Here is a 24,029-nt window from a genome sequence, read left to right on the forward strand (position 1 = left end):
GAGGAGGACATCGACAGTTTGACAGACAGCATCACGGACTACATAAACTTCTGTGTGCAGAACACTGTACCCACCAGGACTGTACAGTGTCACTCTAACAACAAACCCTGGATTAATCCTGACATTAAGGCTCTTCTAAAGGAGAAGAAGAGGGCCTTTAAGTTAACAAAGAGAAGGTGAAAACTGTTCAGAGGAAGCTCAGAAGGAAAATCAGGAAGGGGAAGGACAGATACAGGAGGAGAATGGAGGAACAGCTGCAGGAGAACAACACCAGGGGAGTCTGGAGAGGCCTGAAAACCATTTCAGGCCACCAGAAGCCAAACTCTCAGGCAGCCGGGGTTTCAAAGTGGGCAGATGAGCTGAACAGCTACTTCTGCAGGTTTGAGGAAGCATCTGCCCCTCACCCAGCTGCACCAGCCCTGCAGCAGCCCTCCTTTGTTCTGCCAGCACTCTGCCCAAGTACCCCACTGAACCCCCCCCCCCCACAGTATTCAGCTCACCGCCACCAACGCCACCCCCCACTGTTCCTCCCAGCCCCCCATCCACTTCACAAGACACTGAGCCCCCCTGCTCCAACTTGTCCCTCACACCTCCCCAGGTGAGAAATCAGCTGAGGAGGTTAAAGACCAGGAAGGCTGCAGGACCGGATGGCCTCAGTCCCAGACTCCTCAGATCCTGCTCTGATCAGCTGAGCGGGATCATTGGACATCTGCTCAACCTGAGTCTGAGGCTGGGAAGGGTGCCACGCCTCTGGAAGACGTCCTGCGTGGTACCTGTGCCAAAGACCCCACATCCCAAGGACCCTAGCTGCTACAGGCCGGGATTTTGTGGACTGATGTCAAAAGAACCACCTCCTGATTAATGCTGGAAAAACCAAGGAGCTGGTTGTGGACTTCCATCGGTGCCCGCACTCTCCCCCATCACCAGTGAACATTCAGGGAAAGGACATTGAGATGGTGATGTTAGGATCCTACCTTCCTGTCTCTCCTTTTGTGTCTCCTCTCCCTTTCCCTATGTGTGTGTCTATCTGTCACCCCTGTTCCCGCGGCTGGGCATCCCTGTACCTGCAGCTGGCTCCACCTCCATTTCCTGATTGTACTATAATATAGTACTTAAAGAAGTTGCAGTCTTCTCCCAGTCGCCGGATTATTCTCTCTCGTCCTCCCATGAGTGTGTTTGGTCATCTGGTTGTGAGTACTACGTCTCTTGTTCCTTCTCATTTTTCAGAGAAAGTGTTTTGTGTTCTGTCGTCTACATTCCGGCCACTTATTGTGTGCTGTGTTTTTTCTTTCAGTGTCTCCTGCTGCTTCCACGCGTGCCTCATACCCGCTTCGTCGGAGCTCCTTGTGTTTTTCTCCGCTCAGTTTGAGTGCGTCTTCGTTTCTCGTTTTTCCACTCCTTTTGAGTGCGCCTTTTGTTTGTTTCCCTATCTGCTCGGTGAGCGTGTTTTGTGTAATCGTTTTGTTAATAAATTTATTCTTGGTTCTTTTAAGTCCTGTCTCCGGGTCTGCATTACTGGGTCCAGTTTATTATTGGCTCTCCAGCCTAACAGGTGACATCTTATAAGTACCTGGGTGTTCATCTGAACAACAAACTAGACTGGACTCATAACACCACTGCACTTTATAAAAAAGGACAGAGCAGACTCTACCTGCTCAGGAGGCTGAGGTCTTTTGGGGTGCGGGGGGCACTCCTGAAGACCTTCTATGACTCTGTTGTGGCCTCTGCCTTGTTCTACGGTGTGGTCTGCTGGGGGAGCAGCATCACAGCAGCTGGCAGGAAGAGGCTGGACAAACTCATCAGGAAGGCCAGCTCTGTCCTGGGATGCCCTCTGGAACAGGTGGAGGAGGTGGGGGAGAGGAGGATGACAGCCAAGCTGTCCTCCATGACAGACAACGACTCCCACCCCCTCCAACACACACTCACTGCACCAAGGAGCTCCATCAGTGACAGGATGCTACATCCAAAGTGTGTGAAGGAGCGGTATCGCAGGTCATTCCTTCCTGCAGCCATCAGACTTTACAACAGATACTGCTCAAAGTAATCGGTACAATTATATGTATCTGTGCAATAACTGAACTGAACATGTGAAACAATCTGTGCAATAACCTGTGCTATAATCTGTGCAATATTTCAGTACATAACAGCCTGTAAATACTATTTTCTGATACATAACAGTCTGTAAATACTATTTACAATTTTTTTAGGATGACGTTTCTCTTTCTGTCCCATCCTTTTGTATATACTTGCTGTGTTAACTTGCATGCTTGTTGTCTTTTAACATTCTATCCACTTTATTGATGCTGCTGTGAAATTGGAATTTCCCCTCGCGGGACGAATAAAGGCATATTGAATTGAATTGAATTGAATTGAATTGAATTGAATTGAATTGAATTGAACTGAATTGAATTGAATTGAATTGAATTGAATTGAATTGAATTGAATTGAATTGAATTGAATTGAATTGAATTGACACTTTCAAGCTGGCTGGTGATGCCTCAGCCACCATGGACTTTGTCTTTAACCATCAGGAGTCAAACTCAGTTCCTACAGCCAGAGCACTGCCTGTCCTGTTCGTGCAGTTTGTGGAAGCCCTGCTGTACACTGGAAAGCAGGTAATTATTTTGCACTGGCCCCTTGTTTTTGTGACTTGAAGTTGCGTTGCTTACACCAGCTCTACATCTGGCTAAAGGGTTACTGCAGGAAGAGAGATATCCTGCTTGTTAACAAATTTTGTAGCCTATATAAACAGGACTCAGCTTTTGAAACCCCTCTGTGAAGGTTCACACCTTTTATCAGTCAACATTGTATTCATTTTGTACTCATGTAATGTTTTGAGCCCATCTGGCTGTATCTCCCTGGTCTCATACAGCATTCCTGTTAGGATTATGCCTAGCTCTAATAACTACTACTCTATACATTCAGTGTTTTCAACTGCTCAGTCAGCTAATCTGCTTACAGTCTGCTGCAGCAATTCCAGTCGAGCTAAGATCTTTATCCTTGTTGTCTTTGCTCTTTCAAGCTCTGACTGTGTCCAATAATCTTTCCTCCTCAATGGTTTACGTACCTCCCATAACCTAGACTTCTTAATCCTTACTGAGACCTGGGGAGTGCTCCCCTCTCTCTACTTGAGCTCTGCCCACAATTTTCTGAATGTACCTGTGTTGGGCATATTGCAGCTGTTTAAAAGAATCATCTCACTTGTAATCCTTTTATTTATTTATTTTTGGTATCATTTTTGGACAGTTTTAATTGCTAAAATTGTGTCTTATAACTCAACTTGTTGTGTAATCATTTATCAACCCCCCAATTCAAACGTGAATTCTCAGAGTTACTGTCATCTCATGCACTTAAGTTTGATAGGGCCATTATTTTTGGTCATTTTAACATTCACTTTAACTAAACTTCTGATACTTTTGCCACAGATTTGATAACCATTTCCAAATTTTTTAATCTTATGCAGCATATTCCTGGCCCCACAAATAACCACAGGCACACCCTTTCGTTTTCACTCTCAGCACGTCTCTGAATTCCCTCAGTGTGAATGCGTTCCTCCCTGACCACAAATATATTACATTTGATGCACCCTCATTGCCTACTACAACAACCCAGGAATGTTTGATGCAATTTAATTCCCTACTCACTTCACCCACTTGACGCTTCCCCTCCACTTCACTTGCAGGTTTGTCCCAATTATTAATACAACCCCTTGGATCAACAACATCAGATAACAAAGAAGAGAATATAGGAAGAGTATTAAAGATGCATGAGCTCCCTATTTCTCAGGCTTAATTAATAGTAATAAACACAATCCAAGGTTCCTGTTTAGGACTATTAACCAGCTTGTAAATCCCTCTCCTCCTGTCATTCCAGCCTCATCTTCTAATGACTGAAAATTTTTCAATCAATCTTTTTTGACTGAATCACAGACCATTCTCCAAACTAGCCTTTTCATGCAAAATCTTTGAAACTGACCAATTCCTGCAGAAGGCTGAAGGTTGCATGTGCTTTCGTCACATGCACAGTTGTGAAACCATTTTATAGAGAGTAACCAATGATATTGTTATGCATGCAGACAAAGGTGCAAACTCCATTCTAATCCTACTTGAATTCACTGCTGCCTTTGACACCATGGATCATCCCATTTTACTTGATAAATTGCATAACTGTGTTGGCATTTCCGGTATAGCTTTAAAATCAGACCGTTCTACCTCCTGACCCACAGCTGTCCTGTATTTTTACTTTATTTGTAACTGTGTGTTTAAAAAGCACTATTTATATTAGGGTGGCAAGGTGGGACAAGTGGTAACACTGTCGCCTCACAGCTAGAAGGTCCCGGTTCAAATCCCGCTGTGGGCGCTGGGGGTGTGTCCTCCACCATGCCTTTGGTGCCTGCTTCTTGAGGAAAAAGGGGGCCTTTCTGTGTGGAGTTTGCACGTTCTCCCTGTGTCCACCCGGGGTATCCTCCTTAAAAAAACCCTACTAAAAACATGAGAGAAGATCACCACCTGACCAACGATAACAAGAAAGAACTCGGTCCCTGTGCATGGCCGTCGGCTGGCAGCCCACTGCTCCTGGTTTGTCGTGGAGGAAGGACTGACCAGGATGGGTTAAATGCGGAGGAAGCAATTTCACCAAAGCATGGCATGTGCATGTAATGTTGTTGTGTGCACCGAATAGCATATGCAGTAGTAAAGGAGGGAAAAACGGACAACAAGAAAATAAGAAAGTACAATTTCAGTAGGGCTATCCCAGAAGCATGTGGCAAAATGGAAGAACAATGACAGATTACAAACTCCACACATCCCCCTTGTCAAGTGCTGATGTGTCTCTAGTGTTAAGCTAAACAACTTTTATGCTTGCTTTGAGGCCATAAGCCACCAGCAAGCAAGAAAAAAAGATGAAGCAATGGTCACTGGGTGGGTGGGTGCACCTTTTACACCTATCACCTTTTCTGAGCATGACATGGGGAGAGGTTTCAAGCATGTGAACACCAAGAAAGCAGTAGCACCAGATGGTATCAGTGGGCGAGTGCTCAAACTGTGTGCTGACCAACTAGCACTGGTGTTCACAATGATATTCAGTTTTTCCCTGGCGCACTCTGCCACACCCACATTCTTCAAGAAATCCACCACCATTACTGTGCAAAGAAAACAAGCCTGTCTGAATGATTACCGTCCAGTGGCACTGATTTCTGTAGTGATTAAGTGCTTTGAGCAGCTGGTCAAAGATTGCATCTGCTCCTCACTACCCAGCACACTGGGCCCACTACATGTTACCTACTGTCCTAACCAATTAATGGAAGATGCCATTGCACATATGCTACACACCACCATATCTGACCTAGGCAAGAAAGGGAGCTATGTGAAATTAATGTTCATTGATCACAGTTCAAATTATATTTACATTATATTACTACATGTGACAAATACATTTGATTGGTTTATTGATTGCATGCAGCAGCATTACTATGAACCTCAAGCAGACTGACCTCTACAGGTACAGTAATTTCTACAGAACATACACTCAGCAGCCAGGTTCAGACTAAACCTTTGGTGCAGTATAAATCCACTGAGGTAACAGCAATGGGATTTAAGTGATCATGTAACTTTAGCTGAGACAGTGTTTAAAGCAACTGAAGTCCTTACGTTAGACTTTGTTGTCCCAGAGGGAGATTTGTTTTCACAGCCAATTCAACACAGAAACATATAGACACAACAGCATACAGATAAAGACAACACACAGATCACCCATAAATACTTGTACATTCTTACAAGTACATACATACATCCAAGCACACAACATTGTCATTGATGTAGTTTGTTCAATGCTGCAATGGCAGAGAGGACAAAACTCCTTCTGAAGTGAGCTGTCCTCCATTTTATGGTCCTGCATCTCCTCTGTCCTGATGGCTGTGATGTAAAGTGATGATTGAGGGGGGTGTTCAGTGACATTTGCTATTGTGAGTGCTAGGAGTGTGAAGGCTCTGTCCTTCATGTCTGAGAGGAAGGCTAATTATTTAATTATTTTGCAGGCAGTGGGTGTGATACTGTTTTTTTTTTTTGGGAGGGGGGTGGGGGGGGCTGTAATTAACATAGTACAGAAGCAAGGGGGAACAGTACAGCAGGGTGGTTTGAATTATGCTTTTCAAAAGCAACAACAGGAGGTTGGGGGTCTTTGTAGGGATCAGTTATGGATGGAAGTAGGAAGTAATGTGTTGATCAAAGCTTAGTTTTTCAAAGTTTACTGTCTATAGCATGTACAAGATATTTAAAGTTGCTGACCTGTTCTACTGTCTTGCCATGGATATGGTATTTGATGTGCTAATGACCAGTTCTTTTGTTTTGACCATGTTCAGCTGCAGGTAGTGATCAGTGCACCTAGTGTGTGAAGTGAGAAATTGAGTTTTAATGGGCTTTAACAGAGTTATAATTGAGTAGTCCAAGAAAGCTGCTACATCAGAGTATTGAAGTATGTGGTGATGGGTGAAGGGCTGGTATTGTCATTTGTGTAGATGGTATAATAATCTGTGGTCTGTTGCTGAAGAAGCAGTGAATCCAGTGGAATCTTGAGAACCTAGCTGGGATGCCATCTAGCCCTGGCTCTTGCCATGTTTGGACCTGTCTAGCAGCTGCTGGTCATCCTCCTGTGTGAAGGGGGATGTGCAGGCTCTTGAATGGGGAGAACTCTCAACAGCTCCCCACAGGCAGCAGAGTGATTATGGTTGTCCAAATGTATATAAAAAGTGATGTGAGTGTTCAGAAAGGTTGCAAGGTCTTATTGTGGACTGGTTTTGACTTGATTCACCCGTTAAGGATTTTACATTCTGAAAGTCTTGTTTTATGGTCATGTTTCTAAACTCCTGCTTCACTTTTAATGATTACTGCAAATAAATTATCACAGTGGTTTCTGTAGATATTCTGCAAGATACAGGAGAACTATAGAAAACAGCAAGAAGGCAAACCAAAGATCCCCAGAAATGTACACAAATAGGAAGAGATAACCTCACCAGTCAAATACATTCCTTCTCTGCACATGACCACGTCACATTCTCCACTGTGTCTCTAATTAATGGAAATGTATGGAGCATCTGTGCTGGCGTCAGTGGGCCTGATGTAAGGCTGCCGGTCTCTCTGAAGAGGCCTTCATAACACATCCATACCCTCCCACCCACTCACATTCTGTCTTGGAGAGGAATTATGTGTGCAGCCATGAGCCATAACAAAGTAGAATGATTAAGATATTACAAGGCACACAGAGTGTGGCCGATTGTCATTCCTCATGAAAATAACAGATTATTCTAACAAGGATGCTCAACAGTATCAAGTGACAGCAGGAGCTTAACACATTTGTTTGGAAGGCCTGTTGAAGTGAATACGAAGCCTTGCTATTTTACAGAACTACAGTATATAATATGTATAGATGTTTTTTTTTTCTTCACTTTGTTTGCTCTCACACCATTAAATTACTGATTTTCAAACTTCTCACCCACATTTACTTAAAAATTGATCTTGAAAGTTCATTCTTTGAAATAGATGACAAAACTAACTCAAAACAACTGCTCTGGAGCTTTTGACTGTGACAAGAGAAACTTGAGCTGTCAGGTTTTGGCAAAAATGTCATTATTCATTGACTTTTGACCTTGTGTCGAATGCAAGCGATTGCGTGCTGTGCTGTCCAAATCAAGCTCCTCACAACCTCATTGCAATTGGGGAAATGTTGTTTAACAGTGTTGATTTGGATTCATCATATCTGATAATTTCAGCAATGTGACAAAGTGTTTGGCCACACAGTTTGTCCCATTTGTTGCATATTTCTCACCAAACATGTCATTTGATTACATCTTAATCTTGGCACTTCATAACGGTTATCCTTGGTTTGGTTGTTTTTAGCATAATGCTCTATTATAGTTACCATCAAGATTTTCTGGTTGAATCAAAACACACAGAAACTATGGTCTAAATTCAGCTATTGTCTAGTAATTTAATCTTGAGTGATATAGTAGCTTTCTTTCGTGGGAGTTACATGGGCGACAACCAAACAATATCTACTTTTATGCTCTTGTTGATGTCATCAGTGATGTCTTGGGTTCACCCAAGTATTGGTTGGATTGTATCTGGTTGAATGTTTTTCTGATTACAGTTCAGTTTCACCTGTTTTTCGTTTTGGTAGTTTTCCCTCTTAGGTGACTGTAGTCTTTGCGCTCCCTCCTCATTTTTGGTAGTTTGTCTTAGTACCTCTGAGTCTATCATTCCAAGCATTTCTCCTGTTCCTTGTGGTAACTGACCTAACTTCTTGTGTTTTTTTTAGTCTGCTTTAGTGTTATGATTTTGGACACCTCTGCTTTTACTTGTGGATTGATTTACTGTGGACCAAACCTCTGTTTTCAAATGAAAACTTTTGTAACCATCTGCTCTGAGTGTTGAGTCATGCATTCGAGTTCTCTATCTGTTGGTACCAGTGTTACAGGTTACCTTAAAAGGTAGTGTTGAGCGGATTAAACCTTATGAAGATTTGTGGCTTTACTTGTGTTTGTGCTGAAAAAATGTTTGGGGCTTCAGGGCTACAAACAGAGCAAGCACAGTGACATCTGGTGGCTTTTACAACTTATAGCAGCCCTTTAAGACTGGGGCTGAAGCATTACAACACCTTGCTGATTTTAATCATTTTTGTCATATATGTTAGTTATAAATATGAAGCCTGAGCAAATTCAAGTCATATTTTTGTTCAGAAGTGTTGCATTAAATGTAGATGTTTTTTATGCAATATGTTAAACTAAAATAATCAAATGCATTGTCCCAAAAAGCCAGATATTGTTATGGTTTTCACCACGGTTTTTAGAACAGGTGATGATGCAGACCAGAGAGAGGGAAGGTTAAAATAACACAAATTTATTATCAACAAAAAGTGCACTCAAAAGGAGTGGAACAAACAATAAACAAAAAGCGCACAGGGTGGGCCCGATGGAAGTCATCGATGAGGGTGGGGTCGAGGATGAAGGAACGAGGCACCCAGGAGCGTTTCTCCAGTCCGTAGCCCTCCCAGTCCACCAGGTACTGTAGTCCCCTGCCTCGTCTCCTGACATCCACAATGCAGTGGACAGAGAAGGCAGGACCACGGCCGATGTTCGGGGGGGTGGAGGGGCTTTGGCTGGAGGGCACAGAGGACTGGAGGAGACTGGCTTAATTTGAGAGACATGGAAAGTGGGATGGATCTTCATACTGTCCGGTAGTTTGAGTGGCACTGCTCGAGGGTTGACGATTTTCAGGATGGGGAATGGACCAATGAATCTAGGTGACAGTTTGCATGACTCAGTGTGAAGAGGAATATTCCTGGTAGAAAGCCAGACAGACTCACCTGGTTGGTAGACGGGGGCTGGTCTCCTGTGGCAATCGGCGGAGCGTTGTTTCACCTCCTGGGAGTGTTCAAGGGTCCTGGAGGCCATGGTCTAGATGTTTTTTATCCATCTGATATGCTCCTCTACTGAAGGGACAGCGATTTCGGCCTCCTGAGAAGGGAACATAGGCGGCTGGTACCCTGAAGACACTTCAAAGGGGGAGAGACCACTGGCAGATGATGTTAAAGAGTTGTGTGAATATTCAACCCATTGGAGGAGAGTGCTCCAATCGGCCGGGTTGTCTGAGCACAGACACCGCAGAGTCGTCTCCAGGTCTTGGTTGATCCTTTCTGTTTGGCCATTGAACTGGGGGTGAAAACCGGAAGAGAGACTGGCTGTGGATCCCAACGCCTTGGTGAAGCCCTTCCAGACACGGGAGATGAACTGCGGACCTCTGTCCGAGACAATGTCAAGGGGTATGCCATGGAGGCGAACCACGTGGAGAATGATGAGGTTGGCAGTCTCCATGGCAGAGGGGAGTTTCTGGAGGGGAACAAAATGAGCAGCTTTGGAGAATCGTTTGACTATGGTAAGGATGGTGGTTTTACATCTGGAAGGGGGCAATCCAGTCACAAAGTCGATGGAGATGTGTGACCAGGGTCTCCCAGGAACGGGTAGGGGAAGGAGCAGGCCAGCCAGAGCCTTGTGAGAGGCCTTGCTGCGAGCGCAGTTGGCACAGGCCGCAACATACCCCCTTGCATCCTTTTCCAGAGAAGGCCACCAGAAGTGTCTCCTCAGCAGCGAGATGGTACGGTTGGTCCCGGGGTGGCAGGCGAGGCGGTTGGTATGAGCCCACTCCAATACCTGAGCTCGTACTGTGTGAGGAACGAACAACCTGTCCTTAGGGCCGTTTCCAGGGTCAGGATGCTGCTGTTGGGCCTTCCGGATCACCTCTCAATACCCCAGGAGAATGCAGCAATGACTCGATCATCTTGGATAATAGGTTCGGCTTCGGCCTGTGAAGAGTGTCAGGTTTGGTATTTTTTGACCCTGGTCTGAATGTGATGGAGAAGTTGAAGCGGCTCAAGAACAGAGCCCACCTAGCTTGGCATGAGTTTAGTCTTTTTGCCGTTTTAATGTAAGCAAGGTTTTTGTGATCATTCCATACCACAAATGGCTGTTCTGATCCTTCCAGCCAGTGTCTCCATTGCTCCAGGGTGAGTTTCACTGCCAGTAACTCCCGGTTGCTGACATAGTTCTGTTCTGCTGAAGAAAGGCGACAGGAAAAGAAAGCACAAGGGTGCAAACGGGTATGAAGTCTCTCAAGAGTGCTTGGAGGACCGCTGGGGCGTTGGTGAGGCCAAAAGGCGTCACCAGATACTCAAAGTGACCAAGCGGGGTGTTACAGGCTGTCTTCCACTCATCCCCCTCTCTGATGCGGACCAGATCGTTTTGCAGGTCAAGTTTGGAGAAGACCTTGACTTCCTGCAGAGAGTCAAAAGCAGAGTTTATGAGTGGAAGTGGATAGTGCAGATCTGTCGGTGCATCTTTGGCAGCGATCTCATCCTGCAATTGTTCATTCAACCCATGCACAAACACTCCCCGCAGAGCAACGTCATTCTAACCCGAATCCGCAGTGATAGTCAGGAAATCAACAGCGTAATCAGCAGACAGATGGCCTTGTTTGACAGCTAGCAGCAGTGCCGGCATGATTAGGGTGATCAAAAACTAGCTTTATCTTCCTTTCGAACTCAGTGTATGAGAGGGTGCTAATGCTAGTGCTAGCGTTCAGAGCCTCTGCCCACGTGAGCGCCTTGCCCCGGAGTAAGCCGAAAGTGAATAAAACTTTAGCCTGATCGGAGCAAAAAGACCATGGACGCTACATTGTAACAAGAACCCTCTACACTTTCTGCGTGTTCTGTCGAATGGTTCGGGTGAAGCAATCTGAGCCTCAGCGACGGGTGGCTCGGACGCGACGGCTTGTTGGGCTAGCTGCGGCACAATCAGGCTGGCGAGCTGCGCCATGTGGTGTGAAAGCTCCGCCACCTGAGATGCCATTTGCTGGTTGGACTCATACAGCACCTGAAAAAGTCGTTCGTGCTGGCCGAGCATTGCTCTGTTACGGTTTTCACCATGGTTTTTAGAATAGGACCCAAAGATGCAGACCAGAGAGAGGGCAGGTTAAAATAACACAAATTTATTGTCAACAAAAAGCGCACTCAAAAGGAGTGGAACAAACAATAAACAAAAAGCGCACTCTAACAGAGTGGAAAGAACTAAGGGAGCCCCTAATGGCGGGTCTGAGGAAAGGCACACGTGGAAGTGGCAGACAGGCAACTGGAACAAAAGAAAACACACCATTAAAGGTGGAAAACAAATTCATAGTTTAAATTCGTAGTCTAGGCCCTGTGTCACTGTGACTCATATGTTGTAACTTGATGGCTGACATTCATATAGCCTCTGAAGTTTTCAAGTAAACAAGTAAAAGTTATTTGTACTGTATCTGTATGTAGACCTTGCAGACACACTCTGCGAGGTCTAACAAATGTGTTTGTCTTTTAATTTACATGCAGGTTTACTTGCTTGTGGTCTTCTTCCATGCCTTTGGTGGTGCACTGCAGCAGATCTTGGCAAGGTAAGGCCACCAGTGGATCAACGGATTAATGAGACATCATTGGTAGGACTGTGTATCATTGAGTATACTGAATTAAATGACTTAAGGGCATTGAAGACATAAAGATACCCTTTGTAAGGACAATAAGTAAAATGTTGTAAAAGGATACAATTTGAGAGGGATGACTAAGATATGTTACACAACAATGTCTACTTTTCACCTCAGAATGTTTTAAAACAGCAACATTCCATTCTGTCTGTGCCAGCTGTCCTCCTGACAAAAGTTTATATGGAAAAGCTTCATAAATGACTCACTACCACTCTGTGTAAGGAGTGTTTTTAGTCCTACTTTAACTTTCAGCACAATTCTGAGGAGGGATTTGCAGATGCTTTAAAAACTCAGTAATCATTATTCAGCCATCCGTATTTCCTATATTACATATCTTATAAGTCCTGGTTACAGCGCTGGATATGAGGACAGTTGTGTTTTGTTTTTGTTTTGTTTTTGTTTTTGTTTTTTTCATGTATTAGTCCATTAAGACACATACAGGCAGATTGCACAATAATGTAACACAACTTGCATTGCTTCTGTCTTCTCACTTATTGGTAGCTTGGTCAAAATGCAATCTGTACTATATAGTATATTACCTTTGCTGTGACCATTATTTTGATATGATGGTTACATACATTGCTGTTGTTTGAACAAGCAAACAGAAAACAGATTAAAATTGTGGACAACTGCCTCAGTACAGAGCACATCTACAGCATCATAGCCATGTACAATGCAGTTGAGCTCAAAGGCTGAATTTGAATTACTGAACTGTTTTTTGACTGTCAAGTGTTCAAGAATGTTTGGATGATGTAGGCCTGTCACAATTATTAGCTACAGCATATCTCACCTCACTGTCATTTTTGGCTTTTTATTTCTAGAGCCTTGTGTCACTGACTGCAGTCACATTGCCAGCCAGTTAGCAGCAGGTGACAGAAATAGCTCTGGTGTCATGCATGCTGTCCTGTGAACACACATGTCCTATTGGTAAGATGATGGTATGGTAGAAATTAGGCAGAAATACACACACAATGCTCAAAAAATGAGGGGAACACTTAATCATTATAAAATAAAACCAAGTCAGTTAAACTTCAGAGATATCAATCTGTCCATTTAGGGAGCACAAGAGATTGCGACTCAATTACACCTGCTTTGGTGCAAATGAAAGTCACAACAGGTCCAATGGAGAGGCAAAAGGAATAGGTTTGCATGTGTTGGCCACAATTGTCTGTGGCCAACACATGCAAACCTATTCCTTTGTACTGAGGCAATTGATCCTTATCCTTCCTGACTGATTCTTCTCTAGTTTTGAGTTCTGTTATTGTCCTTGTCACTAATGGTAGTGTAATGTAGATAATGAGAATGGGAATTGAGGATTATTATAAACTTTGCCCTGGTCTTTTAAAATCAAGTGGGGAGCACTATGTCAACCAAAGAGGCCACAACAACTTTTCGGTTAGCACAAGATTGCCTTTCTTTTTATTACTATCCACCTTAAGCACAGAACACGTTAGTGGCTCTTTTCAAAAATAAACAGAATAAAAAAAGCGTCCTTTAAACAGTCTTTAAAATTGGCCAGTCTTCGGTTCACAGCTTAAGATCTGTTAAAAAGTCTAGCTAAAAAAAATGTGCAAGGCCCACCACTCAGATCTAAAACACGACTCTATAACAGCGGCTTTCCTGCCCTGGCTTCCTCCTCTGACTCACTCCATAGGAGGATGGACCATTGGCCAGGACACCTGGAACAAACCAACCACATTGGCAGTGGGGGGTACACAACACAGAAAAAACTAAGATGCCTTCCTTCTGCGTGTGAGTGTTACTAGGTCCCCAAGGGTACTTACGCGACTAGGCAGAGCTCCTCACTCTGCCACGGCCATAAGGTCGTGTTGTAACACTCCAGACTCCTTTGGCTCGGCTCTGTGTGACCCCGCTCCACCTGCTCCCCTCTCGCCCCTTTGTTTCCGTTTGCATCCCGTTAAGTCCCTCCGCCTCGTTTCCAGTTGGTTGCTCGCCGCTCCGTTCTTCAGTCGTATTGGGTCAGTCTATACAGCGGTAAAGTTATCAACATGACAAATACCCCGGCCGGAAGTAACACATAAACTTAAAATCACTTCAACCTAAAACCATGCAATAAAACATAATAAAATCACCCCTACAAACTAGTAACACAATAAAATCATGCAGGCAAAATATAAAATCATGTACAATACAAACAAAATAGTTACGCAAAGAATAACTTAGACTTCCGCCGTGTGACATCAGCATGAGGTGGTACCTACCACCCAGTCAGGTTGCACAAGTAGTCCAGCTCCTCCAGGATAGCACATCCATACGTGCGATCACAAGAAAGTTTGCTGTGTCTCCCAGCACAGTCTCAAGAGTACGGAGGAGGTTCACACTGAGCACACGTGACAGGTGTCAAAGAGTCTGGAGATGCTGGGGTGAACATATATAACACTATCCAGCATGACCACTTTGGTACCATGACTGCTGTAAGGTACTGGGACGAAATCCGCAGAGCAATTGGCAGACGTTGTCGGGAGTGCATACAGACACGCAGGGGCCATACACACTACTGAGTCACATTCTGAGGAGAATGGCTCCAGCAGACACCAGGAAGAACATCTGAGATCTCTGTCCAGAAGAGCGCATTCCTGGGAACAGCCAAGATCTTCCACAGAACCCTCAAGCTCCCAGGCCTCTGGTAGAGCTTGAAGGAGACACCATACTGCCCCAGGTGGGGCGAGAAGGGGAATTTTTTCCTTCTACACAGCTGTCACTATTCTTGAAAAAGAAAAAGCTACACATTAAAGGAGCCAGCCAACATGGTAACTGCTGTATTTAACAAGAAAAACCTCAGCTCACTGCCATAAGATTCACACAGCTCTCCTTTACTAATATTAAATAGGATGATATGCCATTGCAAATCATGACTAGCTAGCAAGCCAGTAGGATAAAGTGTCAGATTGATGGATGGCTACTAACTTCATCTGGTACAGGCAAAAGGCAAACAGTGAGTGCTGTTTGTGCACGGATATGTAGACAACCTGATAATACCAGGGGGCAAGGGTGTATGTGACTTTTTGAGGTATAATCAATGACATAATTAGAAGAATATCTTTGAAGCATAATATAAAATGAGCATAACTACAAAATGTAATAGTAATAAAATACTGCATAAAATGAAATAAAACCATTCAAGCAATCCAGATAAAAAAAATTTGGATGGGCATGATGTGTCTGGATGTGATGGCTTCCACAGTTTGAACAGTCACATTCATATGATAATATGAAAATCACACCCTTCGGGCTCACAGTAGTAGTAGTAGTAGTGGTAGTAGTAGTAGTAGTAGTAGTAGTAGTAGTAGTAGTAGAAGAAGAAGAAGTAGACTATTGTTTCCCAGGCTTATAGTTTGTGGGAATGACAGTGACACTGCCAATCAAAATCAAATATTGGCAAAGGCCCACAGAGGTCTGCTGCTTCATCCCTCTCACTACATGAATTAACGGCTTCATTCTTTAATCATTCTGCATTAGTCTTAAAACCACCAGCGGCTAAATATAGAAGAACTATCTTACTTTTACTTTTTTAAGCATCATTCATTCAATAATAGGGTGTCACTATAAAGTACTACATAATCCAGTAAGGTAAAGACACACTCCTCAGGGACATGTGAAGGATTAGGCAGAATATGATGAACCATTTTCCTCACTGTGTCTTGTAGCACAGTTGAGGGAAACATGAACAACAGATGGATGGAGAGATGGACAAAGAATGACTGACAATGACATGGATAGAATGACTGTTAGAGCAGCAGATGGGTGATCTGTTCTTGAGCAGCACATAGCAACAGAACAGCTGAACAAACCACTGAGTAACAAGCAGCTGTTAACACTAAACAAGCTCCTATAAGAAGAATCCATTAACAATTAATGTTAATATAATATTCATGTATTTTGTGATTCATGTCTGTAAAGAAGACTGGTTTTCATATCTATTCAATAATTCACTTCACATTGTCAGGTTTCAGGTAATTCAGTTACTAAATTGCATGTGGTTGCATGCATGAACCAAATGGCTGGATCTCCATTCTTGAGCCCCGCCACCAGTAGAGCAAAACTATATGCTATTGCCAAGAACTGAATCCAAACAAAGGATTGTTGTGCATGAGTAGGTAAGAGAGAGAAGTGTTGAAATGATCAGAACCACAAATCAAGAGCTTTTAACATCTGTGTCCATCAAATAATAATCAGTTCATCCACCTACAGTGGACCCTCTTTCCAACTCTCTCCTGCAATCACAAATTCACTAAATCACACACAGGCTGACAGTGTATTCATTTTAGCAAACACATTCACACATGCTTGTATGAACATCCAGTATATACTGCACATACTGTAATAGCTGTTGGAGAGGGGCCACATTTTAACAGATGCTTGTTGAATTGCTGTGAGACTTGCAATCCATTACATCCCATCACTGGACTTAGAAATCATGAGATAGGACATGAATCAATGTGGATAATAGATACAGTAGTTGGCACAGTAGAAAGAAAAAATATAGAAGACAGTAAAAAATTGTGACATATTGCACACAATGTAAAGGATATGAGCACATAACAGTAATGCAAAAACAGTAGGTTTGGGATGTTGTACTGGGAAAACAACATCAATGATGATGATGATGATGATGATGATGATGATGGTGCTGGAGTTAGTAGTTAGTGAAACAAATTACCTCCAGTTAATTATTACATTTATTGTAGTGCTTAATTCAAAGCAGTATCATCTTATAGATGTACATATCTATAGGATGAGATGGGTTTCGATATTTATGAATGTACACAGGATTCACAATGTATGTTAGGATTGATATGCAATTTTTAATATAAAATTAAATAAAAATCCATAATCTGTACTTCTGTAATCATATTTCTATAATCATAATTCATAATCCATATTTGATTCATTATTCAACAATCCACATTTCAATCTATATTTCATAATTCATATTTAACACAACTATTTTTTAATGAGTGCACAAATACATGTATTCATGAATGAATTGTTTGCAGTTTAAATCAAAAACATATTTGGATGTTGTTACATTTCTATATAGACTGCTGAATCTGCATTTACAAACTGCTTGTCATGTCACTGCATATGTTTGAGGCTGTGTTGAGACTGCTGCTGCTCAAACGCGAAGTGAATTATCTGTAGCCTATTAGAAGTTTCCTTCTATTTCAGCCAGTCACATGAGCGTAGCTGTGAGGGTGTGATTTAATATGATCACATAGCATTACTTCTTTGCAGTCTGCAATTCTGAAGTTGGACATGAGGAGTTTTTGAGTTATAAATGCTTGCTTGCTCATAATTGTAGTTTGTATAAAAGAAGAAATATATTTGTGTGCATCAGGAACCTTTTTTTATATGTAGATTTTTTACATTACAGTAATACCCAATAATAAATATTTTTGTATGGATTGAAAAATATTTTGGTGGTGAGTCTTTTATAGAGAAGTCACAAAATACATGTGTAATCCTTCTGTGCACATTCAGTAATATTGAGACCCATATGATTCCATAAATTTTTTGGTTCTATTACAGTTTTTCTCAGTCGCTTTGGTGCATTTCTCACATCACTATTAACATTTGTGCAACAGTTAGTGTATTTTTCAAAACAAATAGTACACTGCAAAACCTAGTTGATAACGTGTCACTTTCTCAAAATGGATAGTTCATTCCTCAAAAGCAAGTATTTATGTCAACCATTGTTGATACCATTGTTTATGAACAAGATAGTCAAATTGTCATGTTTTCATTATGAGTTTACTCTGCAAGTGTTTTCAAATGAAAAAAAAGTCAGATCTTGATGACACTACCTGAAAATGCTCAAGACAGCACTAAACACTATTTGCACAGCCATTTGAAAACTACAGTAAAGTTACACATTACTGTATTTAGTGAGGTAACTAAGTACAAGACACTGAATAGATATGTTTCACATTTTTACTGCATATTCTCTTTGCAAAAAAACAAAACAAAAACAAAAACACAATTATTTGCAATAAACATAAGAAACACCCTTCAGGTAGAGCTGTGCCAGCTGTAAACAATATTACAGTACATACTGGAACTTAACATAAATATACAGAGTACTGTAAATCATCCATACACATCCAGACGTCTGTCTGTCTGTCTGTCTGGCCACATATTTTCATCTACATCACAACGAATATCATCCCTCTGCAGGACTCTGCTGTGATGTCATTGCATGCTGTATCCATGGCCGCTAGCAGAGCCATTTGAGTTTGTGGATGGTGGTCATATACCTTCCACCTCAAGGCAGAGAAAACCTCCTCTATTGGATTAAGGAATGGGGAGTAGGGAGGGAGATATTACACCAGCATCCTTTCATGTGCTGCAAACCACTGCCTGACCAGATCTGAGTGGTGAAAATGCACATTATCCCAAACAACAACATACTTGTTCAGATGTTCTCCAGTTTGACCCCTCTCATTCTCAGGGATTATGTCCCTGTAAATAGTGTCTAAAAAAGTCAGCAGATGTTGTGTGTTGTGTGGACCAAGGCTGGGAATATGGGTGAGGGCGCCATTTTCTGAGATGGCTGCACACATTGTAACATTCCCTCCTCTTTGGCCTGGGACATCTATGGTTGCTCTCTGTCCAATGCGATTTCTTCCATGCCTTCTACTTTTTGCCAGATTGAAACTCACCTCACCAAGGTATATGAATGTGTGCAGTGGTTCCCTGACCTCCAGCTCAAGTACATGCTTTATCCCAGAAAAGAGAGAGAGAAAAACTATAACAACTTTTCCTGTGTAACATAATGCATTTTGTCCAACATACTGTACAGTATGCACTAAAGAGAGTACACATACACAGAACTGTCATGTAAGTGTATTGCATGGCACTGCTCAAAGTAAACAGTTTACAGCACTGATCATTAGAGTATGCATAGAACACTGTAAAAACTGTAATAACAAACATATTAAATATTTCAGTCTTTATGTATGTTTCTTTTGTTTGGCGTGGAGGACCATTGTCTGTAATAAAAGTTTGCACCTGATGCTTTATATCTATACCTTGATACTATGATGTGTGTGCATGTGAAGACACACACACTGTCTTCAGATGGGGACACACAAAGCACAAGCACAAGCACAAGCACACAAACTTTCACGGGAAAATACACCCAAAGACAGACAGTGCCCTCTACAGGATTTGATGAATTGAGACAGGCTTCCAATCCTCTCTCATGTGTACACAGTCAGTGTATGGAGACCCACTCCTCACACTGTCAGCAGAGCAGATGTCGCTGTTGATTTAACTCTGAATCACTTTTCATTGTTTTCACATAAAATGCATTCAATGACAACATCTTTCAAACTTCATTTTTATTATCACTCAAACTTAACCACCACCACTGTGTTTACAGTCCATTTAGCATGTTTGGAGTTATCAAAACTGTGAACTTAACTTTAAAACTGAACACAATTAAAAATAATTGTAAAAAATATAAATGCAAAAAAAAAAAAAAAAAAAAAAAAAACAACCACTGAGCATCTGTTTTCATTCCTTGAAGACCTATATGAAAGACCTGTGTCAGGTGAGGAAAGTGGGCAAGCAAGGAAAAATCCAGAATGGTTTGGAATGGGACTATGTGGTGTTTCTTCAAGTCACACAGTGGTTTACAGCAGATCCCAGGATGATCACTTTTCCTTCCACCTTACTCTCCTCAAACCCACAGAGGAATTATTTTCCTTGTGGGGGTGGAAAGATTGTAACCACCAGCCACAAGATCAGATGTCCCTCTGTGACACAATGAATGCTGGCTGTCTGGACAGAAGATTACCAGCGATGGATCAATCAAAAAGATCATTTTCCAGGTAGATAGATCACGTTCCAGCATATTCCACAAATTTCAAGTAAACGGCATGCAATAAATAATCTAAAGGCATAGCAGGCAAAGAATTAAAAGTTGTAAATGTAAAAATGTCCACATGTCCAGTGCAATAGGACTAAAAGTACAGATGTCCAGTGCAAACAGAATTAAAAGTAAAGATGTCCAGTGCAAACAGAATTAAAGGTAAAAATGTCCAAACAGAAGTAAAAGTAAAAATGTCCAATGCAACAGAAAGCAAGTTTCAATGTCAAGTGTTTAAATGAGTTTAAATGAGATGTCCAGAGTTTAAATGTCCAGTGCAAACAGAATGCAAGTTAAGGTGCATGTTGAACAGAGAGTTGTACAGATTCCATTCAGGACATTGAGGAATGTTGACATCAATGTTTAACGGTTCACCCCCAAAGTGGAGTTAAAGAGCCGAACGACTTCCTCAGTCTGTCAGTGGAGCAGGACAGTGACAGCAGCCTGTCACTGAAGCTGCTCCTCTGCCTAGTGATGACGCTGTGCAGCGGATGCAGTGGATTGTCCATGATTGACAGGAGCCTGCTCAGCGCCCGTCGCTCTGCCACAGATGTCAGGCTGTCCAGCTCTGTGCCCACAACAGAGCCCGTCTTCCTCACCGGTTTGTCCAAACGTGCAGCGTCCCTCTTTTTGATGCTGCCTCCCCAGCACACTGCTGCTTAGATGAGGGCACTTGCTACCACAGTCTGGAAGAAAATCTGCAGCATCTTCTTGCAGATGTTGAACGACACCAGTCTTCTGAGGAAGTACAGTCGGCTCTGTCCTCTCCTGCACAGAGCATCTGTGTTGGCAGTCCAGTCCATTTTATCATCCAGCTGGACTCCCAGGTATTTGTAGGTCCGTACAATCTCAACACAGTCCCCTTTGATGGTCACAGGCTCTGGATGAGGCCTGGGCCTCCTGAAGTCCACCACCATCTCCCTGGTCTTAGTGGTGCGGTGCAGGTGGTTGGAGTCGCACCATGTGACAAAGTCCTGGGTCAGTGTCCTGTATTCCTCCTCCTGTCTGTTCCTGATACAGCACTTGTGGCCTCAGGTGGGGTAGCAGCAGCCACTCCATGGTCTTCATCACGTGTGATGTCAGGGCGACTGGCCTGTAGTCATTCAGCTCCTCAGGTTTTGGTCTCTTTGGGACCAGGATGATGCAGGATGTTTTCCACAGCTGAGAGACCCTCCCTTGCTCCAGGCTCAGGTTGAATATGTACTGTAGGGGGTCTCTCAGCTCCAACGTGCAGGCCTTCAGCAGTCAAGGGGATACTCCATCTGGACCTGCTGCCTTGCTGGGATGAATCCTCCTCAGCTCTCTGCACACCTGGGCTGCTGTGATCTTGGGTGGGGGGATGGTCTCCTCTGTGCTGGTGTCTAGAGGGAGAGAGAGAACGAAGGGTGGGGAGTGGCTCTTTCGGCTGCTGTTTGACCCAGACAGATGGGTTAAGGCTAGCTGCAGGACTTCGGTCCAAAGAGGTTGAAGTTATGTGGTTTAATGTGGCACACAAAAGTAGACAAAAGATTAAAATAACACGCCAATAGGCGGGCAAAAGACAACCGACAAGCAAAAATTGAAGTTACATAAACTAAAGAAAAACTAAAATGCCGAAAATGTGGCCTGAGTAAAGAACGCGTAAAGACTGTGTCTAGCACAAAGAAGTGAGACAAAGGAGAGACAAAGAAGACATCCAAGAAGACCTGTAACAAAGAAGAAAGTGTTAGAAGTCAAACAAAGAAGTGAGCGCTTGCCGCACGCTGCGAGGGCATATATTTTTCAGTGCTCCATGTTGTTACTCTTAGCCTTGAGTTGTAAATATTAGGTGCCTGGTGACGACCAGTTCTGATAACAACAGATACTCATGTCTCCTCTCTCGCCTGTTACATCAGTTCCACCCCTGAAGACAGGGCCAATTATATTCTGTAACGTATATCTGATTATTGTACAGGTTTGGTCAAATCCAACAAGATAAATGTGAACTTTTGTCTGACAGCTGTGCTCTTTCTGGCTGAGATCCTGCAGGAACTCTGTCAGTCTGAGACCAGCGCTGTATTATTTTATATGTGACCTCAATAAATACTTTGACTGTGAACTGAAGATTTCTCCGGACCGTTCTTGGGCTTCCAACGACACTGTGATTTCAACTTATAGAGAGAAAAGATTGCGTGCGATTAGCTCATCTGCTTCTTACTATGGTCAATCCCAGAGTTTAAATGATCAAATTTTCAAATCAAATCACACAACATTGTTAACAACATGTATGATGTCACCAATATACATGCATCAGATACATTTTGTTGATTAATAACAACATTCTTCAATACTGGTGAATTAAGTGTTACTAATTATAATTGTCTCATGTCACCTATCTGAAACGTAACCACTTCTTGTCTCTAGATGGCAGCATGGTTTCGTGGTAGAAACCTAATAAAAAATGATTATGAGAGTTAAGATCATAGTTTTGTCATTTTACAAGTTAGAAACACGGGAAAAACATTGATACCATACAAATTAGACATGTCATACAACTGTAGGAACATCCAAAGTTGAATCAAACATATAGCTGCATTATCCTGATGTGATAAAAAGAGGGCACACAGACACACAAAACAGTTTGCTACAGGAATGTCTGATTTACAACTTGTCAATGTTATCTGATTCTTGGGGTCTCTCTGAGGCCTGCACACTGTCCATTCAGACGTTTTTAACGTCTTCATCTGGTGTGGGGCTGTAAAGAAAGAATTAGCATCTTCATGAGAACAGTTTAACTGATAGGCAATCGTTTGTAGTTGATTGCCTTTCCTTTCCAGCTCCCCTGAAGGAATGGAGAGAGGGGCTCCAAGCCAGACATCCTATCTCTCTCTGAATTAGCACCTTCTGTAAACAGTCAAAATGATAAAGGGTCAGTTAGAGGTCTTGTTTTCCTACAGGTGTATTACAACAGAGGACAGAGGGTATGATGTGGATGAGAAGTTGTGGTCAAATACAGAAAAGAGGGTTGACTAGCATGGCTTTATTTCTATATCTGTAGCTATCCTATACATGTATAGTGAATATGTACAGTTCTGTATTAAATTACTGGAATTATTTCATTTAAGTTTCATTTAAGATAGATGCCAAAGAAAAATGAATAAAAAAATATATATTTCAAAGACAATTGTGATTATCAATTCTACTTGTGTGTATTTTAGGTCATCGTGTAATGAGTGACAAAGTGTTCCTGTTGGGACACAAACATCAGTGTTCACTTACAGCTGTTCCTGTGTTTTGTTTTGGTTACATTAGTGCATTTTGGATGTGAGATTAACAGATGTGCTAAGCTGTAGGCCAGTCACTGTGTGAAGAGTTTTGACTTTTGAGTTTTGAATTTGCTACAGAGAAATGTGTTACAAAATGTAAAAAGTCATAAATATTGAAATACGACATTGTGAAATAATCAAACAAATAAATACAGACAAAATTCATGTAACATGCATAATATTGTGAAATGATCCAATGTGTCTTTTAACTCCCGAAGCTTATTAGCTCACTTTGGGTCTCCAAATGTGGCATGACAGCTTTCACATATTTGAAAATATTACCAAATTGCTTTTTATATCTGTTACGGCCACCATAACAGATATAAAAAAAAGCTGGGCCAGGGCCAGCTTTAAAAACTGAAGATTAAAAGCACCACTGGTAGTGGAGATTTTTGTTCAGAACACATTAGGAGGAAGGGGTGCTGATCTGCTGTTTTTGTTAAACTTTAGTTAAGCAGAGGTTTTGTTTCTGGGTTGTTGGGTTTTTTTGGGTGGTTGTTTGATTGTTAGATTAGTGTAGTCCCAGAGAGTCCTCTTTTGGTTTTGATTGTTTTTTGATTTATCAGCACTCGTAGGCCCATTTCCTTTAGAGTTGCCTCTGGTTTTTGTTTGTACTTATTATTTTCCTTATCTTTAAAATAAATAACTTAACTTTAACCAATAACATCTGGTTTATGTTGCTTCCTGCTTTCCATCCCGAGCTAGGGGTCGTAACAATATCAATTGCACGCACATACGTACAGTATCCACTGCCCATGTGTACATAAGGAACAACAACAACAATAACAACAGAAG

The sequence above is a fragment of the Chaetodon trifascialis genome, chromosome 18 (genome assembly GCF_039877785.1).
Source record: "Chaetodon trifascialis isolate fChaTrf1 chromosome 18, fChaTrf1.hap1, whole genome shotgun sequence".
Taxonomy (NCBI): Eukaryota; Metazoa; Chordata; class Actinopteri; order Chaetodontiformes; family Chaetodontidae; genus Chaetodon; species Chaetodon trifascialis.